Raw genomic sequence first — 6,472 nt, forward strand, 5'->3', positions numbered from 1 at the left:
TGCATTGTCAGTTCCCAGACCTGTAGGCAAAACCTCAGATTGAACGTCGTATTCCTTGACTGACACCTTAAAGTCTGGAAGCCTGGTAACCCGGACCTTGGATGACAAAACACACCAAGTTGAAACCATAACTCATCAGTAGTCTCTCTCTAACTCTAAGCTGCTCTAAGTAAAACTTTAAACATGTACCCATTTATTGATACCTGTAAGTAATTGGTTTTCTCCCAATGTCCCAGCAGGCACGTTCCCATGTTTAATTCTTCTCCAGATATTGCCATCTTTTTCATCATAATAGTGTCGTACGGAACTCGTAGTTAACTCCATGGAACACAACCAAGAGAGCAACCAAGTAAACAATCCGAGCCCTGATTACACAAGTTACAGCTGAAATACACACCACACAGAATAACTTCCTAGACCAAAATAGAAGAAGAAAACTGCTGGGGGGACACAGTTAGAAAAACTCTAAACAAGAACAAAAGCATGGCAATCAGAAAAAGGCTGAGATGTGCCATATAGAAAAGGAAGCTGCTAAAGAGAATTACTTCCAGTAATTCCCCGTTTCCACTTTATTTTTCATCTGAAATGGACTGAATGCTCAGATGGAAAACAGCATCACACATTCCAAAACACTAACTAACTGTACTCTTGGACAGGACCAAGCAGCCACAAGAGGCACGTCATGATCCTGAGATGGAGGGGTGGCCTTTCTGATGAACTTGTCCAGACAATTAAAAAATAACCAACTCTTTAAGCGAAACTCATCTCTAAGTCAATCTCCTACCAATAAAGTTTGGGGAGAATAGGAGAATGTTCAGAGGAAACACTCACTGCATGGAGGGCTGTTACCTTCTAGTCAGTCTTACCCAGAAGAATATTTGCCAGTGCCTTTATTACAGGCCAGGGAACTGACAGAACAATACAAACATGGCACTGACTGTAATATTTTCATTTCAGCAAAACCTGAAGAGTTGACTCTGAGAAAACCAATAATTAAAACAATTTCATCCCATGGCTGAGATTATTGCCATGAGAAGTTATCTCAGTTTACCACAGAATGGCTGTGGCTGGAATGGCCCTCTGGAGATAATTTCATCCAAACTCCCTGCTCAAGCAGGGACACCTAGAATCATGTGCCCAGGACCACATGCTGGTTGCTTCTGCTTATTTCCAAGGACAGAGACTCTACAGTCTCTGAGAAACCTGTTCCAGGGGTCAGACGCCACCACAGTAAATTATCCAACAGTATTACCTGAATACCGTGTGGAATCAAATTGAACTTGGAACGGACAGAAGCAAAGAAAAGAACAGGTGCTCTTGGTAAAGGAGTTTAGATACAAATATTTTGTAATGCTGCAATTCTATACCTCCCATTGGGTCAATCCCAGTTGTGTTTCCCAAGGTCAGTACTACTTTTGCTTTGTGTAGTTCTCCTTTAACTGTTTGATGAATAGAATTAGTTACCTAAGGAAAAAAAGTCACTGCACTTGAGGTGAATTCCAACTTAACTTTACAATAACTGCAATGAAACAAATCTTCCAAGCTTAAACATGACACGAGTATTAAACAAATAAAACCAGATTTTGTTACTCATTAAGGAAGGAGCTTCCTGAATGGGACAGTATTCAAACACAGTTTCATTTACAGAGGCTACCCTTCCCCCGTTGAATCCCCACAGATGCAAAAGCAGCAGTAACGTTTTCTGGAAGAAGATACTGAATTCAGAAGAATTGAAGAAAAAAAATCGCATAAATCTCACTTGATTTTGCAGGAAAACAAACCAAGAAAGCTGACTTCTCAGAATCTGGCCAATAGTAGATATTTCTTGTCAATACTAATGAGGAGTTAAATTTGAAAACTAAGTTTGCAGTTCATTACTGCTTTCTTACAGAAAATAACACACAAAGAGAAATAAAAGAACATGCCATTGAAAATCTGATAAATATTACCTTTGGGTTCCACTCCAGTTCATTACCAATGGGTTTCACTCTACAAATTCCCCAGCCTGAGGTGGCAGACACTGAAACTTGGCAGGTGAGGGAAGCAGCTGGTAACTTTGGACTTGACATGTTCTGCCTTCATCTATATAGTTAATTTTGACACTACAGAACATATTTTCCTTCTCTTTTGGGGAAATATCTAGCACCTGAGCCCTTCAGAGTTGGAGAGGAAACAAAGAATTATTATAGTTGTAAAGTTTCTTCACCCCCTTGTGTCTAAAAAAGATTAAACTTTCACAGCACAATGTTCAGTGGTGTGTATGTGGAGCCATTCTGGCTTCCCTTCAGCACAGGCAGCATGTGAGAGCTTTTTAAAGAACAATTTGTACAGCAGAGATTTTTTTGCTAGTTTTCATGGTGGGTTAACTTTAACTTAGCAGTAAAAGTTCTAAATTACTTTGTATTAAAAAGTGCACATGAATAATTTAAACCAAAAAAAATCCACATTTTTACCTGTGAACAACTGTTTTCTGACACAAACCATGAAATGCCAGCTTCTCCACATTTTTAACAGCAATCTTATTACCAGGTTCCTTAAAATACCCATTAATTCCTTCAGCAAGAATTGTATATTGGTCCTTCTGCTGATCTACTCTTCGACCAAAGCAGTTTGTTGCATTTACAACGTGGAGAGGCAGAATCTGAAAGCATAAAATACGTTATAAAGACAACTGATGGTTTCTTAAGTTAATGAGACGTTTTCATGTTGAAGGTGACCTACCTCTTTCCAGCCTAAAGAGATGACAAATACTGCTGTACACATGCATTTCAGAAGATGATGACCTCTTATTACTCCAAAGATTAGGAATAATCCTGAATGAATGAATCCTTATGAATGGTAACTGTCCATAGCCCAGTCCAGACTGGACACAAGTTTATAGAGCAAGATCTATAGGTCTTGGTGGTATTCCACTTAAATGAACACTAGTGAACTACAGTATTACCTGTCAAGCTACTAACCACTAAGGCATTTCACATCATCCAAGCTTAATTTTAAGTGGTCTCCAACCTTACAATGAGATTTAGAAGAACTGACTGGGGAAGCGTGACGCCTTCCCTCTTTTTGCACGGAAAATGCTTGACATAAGCTATCAAGAACACCAATTCACAAAATGCTGGGTGCATTTCATCCAAAGGCTCATGCTAGGCACAAGTACTGAGATACAGCTGAGTGTATGAGGCCAGACAGAAAAGAAGACCAGAAAGGTAATTTCCACTTACTAAAACCCTAAAACTCTCACAGTGCAACTAGAGATTCTTAAAGGAAAGCAACATGATACCGAGTTCTAAACAAAAGAGACAGTGAACACTTATCCAATTGACAACTGATTTGTAAGACATATATCCAGGCTCTGCAGTCAGCAGAAGCAGAACTAGATGAGGAAAGAGGCCACAACTGCTGTCTTGAGTGCACAAAAGGGAAGTACAAGTTTGTAACAGGAGTATTATGAAATCTGTCCAGGTTTCAAGCACTCAAACTGTATCTATAGGTTATCAACGAGTTTCAACTACCAGCTGCCAACAAAAGCTTCTTTATTAGGCAGAAATGGAGTGACACCAAGGAATCCACCCAGTTTTTATTGTCTATTCTCACAACCTATGATTTTTGGGAATGGGGAACACCCATTGATTGCATGACTTGAGCGCACCTGAATTCTAGCAAAAGACAGGACAGGAAGAAAGTGTAAGCAGCTCATCCAAAAAGGAAAGCACCCAGCAGTTCTCAGATCCAAGCACTAACCTTGAAAGGAAGCACCAGTGTCTACACATCTGCCCTCAGCAATCATTATCCAAGGTGGAGATGAGACAGACTCTACAGTACTGCTGTACAGGAAGACTATCTAGTAAAGTCGGGACTGAAAAGCCAAGTGAAGGGAGTTTTGACATACAAATTGTTACTGAGATGTGAAGAGCCACTATAGCAAAGTCAAACCAGTAACCAGGAAGGTTTCATGACTATTTAACTACTAAAAATGGCAGTGTGAATGTAACAGGATTCTATCAAAACTGTTTTCAAAACCACAATGACACCTTAGTAGGAAGCAACTGCTCCATCTAGAAGAGAGAATTTATATCCCATGTCTATGGACAGTGCAAATAGAGAAAATATTTGGTTCAATTGACAAGGCCAGAATATACTCATTTTTCAGGAAGTCTGCATCAACATGACAGAGAAGGAAAAATCCTCCCTTCAACTCTTGTTAAACAGGCATGATCTTCCACTGCAATGTTTCTTCACTCCAGAGGATTGTGTTTGCTCTACTACAAAAATAATGACATTTACAGGACCTTTAATCTTTGCCTATTTTGGTTTATGTTCTAAATAGATAGAGGAAAGGAATAAACAGAACAAATGTCCTCTTCCCATAGAACATGAGCCTCCAATGCAGGAGAAAACCTAAGGTAAACTCAGAACCACCTACAAAACAATTTTAGGTCAAGCTAAAGATTAAGGGAAAATCTGACACACACTTAAGCAACAGAGAAACTAAAAAAGCTAAAAATCTCCCAAATACCCAAGAGATGTGGGATATGTACTACATTAACATGAAGGTAATATGCTAAGGAGGTATTTAAGATGTGTTCCTGGTACACCAAACCAAGGGAAAAAGCAATAACTGTAACTTACCATCAGATATCCAGGTGTTTGTGTCACTGTATCTGGGATATGCTGGGGCACGTCTCTTTGTAAATTAACTTGACGACGATCCAGACACACTGTTCTGTTTCTACATATTTAAAAACTGGTTTTAGAACAAAGCCCTTTTACTTGTAAACTATTTTTGATGTGGCTTACAACATCTTTTCACACTAACATTTCATCAGCCCTCAGTATTCAATTTCTGTTTCAAGTAGCACCAATGACTGGAGATTAGACAGAAGTGGCCAAAAAGCTCCTGTTGGACAAGTTTATACAACAAAACCAAAAATCACCAGGAAACTAGTTCCAGAATAAAACAAATACTAACACTGAATTTTGTGTTACTTGCAACAAGGGTCATCCACACTAGAAGGAACATATGAGGGCTTCATCCAAGGCCCTGTTAGAATCCAGTTAGACACAGCTCAGAGAAGTCATCTACTTACCTAATCTGGAGGGACAGAAGACAACAGAGGAGAGAGCAAAGCATAAGCCTTGGGCAATTATGGGCTAGAATACTAATAAAAAGAGCCTGAAGTTCCCTCAAGAACACTTGGGCAGGAATGATAATTATGATATCCCGTCAGGCTACATGAGATTTGTCTCCAGAAAATGTTGGTATTTTGATTTTCGTAGCAGTACCTAAGAAGAGTGAAACTGATGCAAACGTAACCACAAGAAAAAGAGTCATGAGCAAAAAATGGTTTCATGAAAGTATCCAACAGGAAAATTGAGCAAGAAAAAAGAAGCAGCATCATTGAGGCATATACCACCTTCCTACACCAGTACGGGTGGTAAGAAAGCTTGGCAATTCCTTACCTGCAAGCCCCAAATGTTTTAAGATGGGTACACAGTGGCCTTGACAATTTCTGGTATTCTTCATCTTTTAGCACCTTGGCAGTCAAACCAGGCAGTTCTGGGGGAACTTCAGCTTCTGCCTGCTGCAAATAGCGGAGGATCCCAAGTGCATCACACTCGTTTTCTGTTAACAGAACGACTGACTTTGCCTTTGTGATCTCTTGGTCTACAGAAGAATCCTAAAACAAATACACACGTATTTTTAACAGCTTCTGTGTATCCACTACTTTGTGATCAAATGCAGTATTAACCTGGTAATGGTTTGTCAAACCTTTATCGCATTACAGAAGTTGTCAGGCATGCTGTGTACACGATGAGCAAAGATTCTTGGAGAGGAAAACTGAAATGTGTCACACAAGTGGCATCTGTAACTTCCAAAGACTGCATGCATTCATCTGTTAAAGCTAAGCACACGGTTTATACACACTTGTAAGTGTACTACTCGAAGCATGTGAAGTGTGACATCACTTTAACAGTGGCTGTTTCCATCTCTCCATCCACTGATTTAAGCATTAAGAAAAAAGGTCCTTCCCAAACCACTTTGTCATGGTTTGCCATGACAGCCTTTTCTGGTGAGAGGGAAGGGGCTGTAAAGATGGCTCCTGGAAGAAGCTGCTCGCAGCTCTCCCCAGCTCTGAGCCAGACCCACTGCTGGGGCTGAGCCAATGAGACACCTCCACCATCACTTTGTAACAAGAAGCCTGAAGAGGAGGTTCGTTCACTGTCCATACAAGGCTGTACAACCTAAAGGTGGATACAAACCAGAGGGCTGGTAATTCATGTAATCTAGACATGCTTTACTGTGTGTTTCTTCTTTTAAGAAGCACGAAGCGTTGTTATATGCCAAAGAACATTGGTACATCGTAAATCTTCTGTTAAACTTATAATGTACAATATACAATTCTCACACAGGGTGTGAATTTCTGACAGCTTCCAGAAGCAAAATTAAAACCCATCACAATCAAAATCTCAC

The 6,472-nt window shown here is 39.9% G+C and overlaps 1 long non-coding RNA gene across 1 annotated transcript; it reads right to left on the reverse strand.

Moving 5' to 3' along the window:
• Positions 1-2,533: 2,533 nt before the first annotated feature.
• Positions 2,534-5,653, reverse strand: LOC133629231 (uncharacterized). Its single transcript, XR_009820984.1, has 3 exons — positions 5,461-5,653; positions 4,630-4,729; positions 2,534-2,641 (listed from the first exon to the last, which is right to left on the reverse strand). It is a non-coding gene; the product is annotated as an uncharacterized LOC133629231 (long non-coding RNA).
• Between the last annotated feature and the right edge of the window lie 819 nt (positions 5,654-6,472).

The sequence above is a fragment of the Colius striatus genome, unplaced genomic scaffold (genome assembly GCF_028858725.1).
Source record: "Colius striatus isolate bColStr4 unplaced genomic scaffold, bColStr4.1.hap1 scaffold_34, whole genome shotgun sequence".
In the NCBI taxonomy this organism is placed as follows: domain Eukaryota; kingdom Metazoa; phylum Chordata; class Aves; order Coliiformes; family Coliidae; genus Colius; species Colius striatus.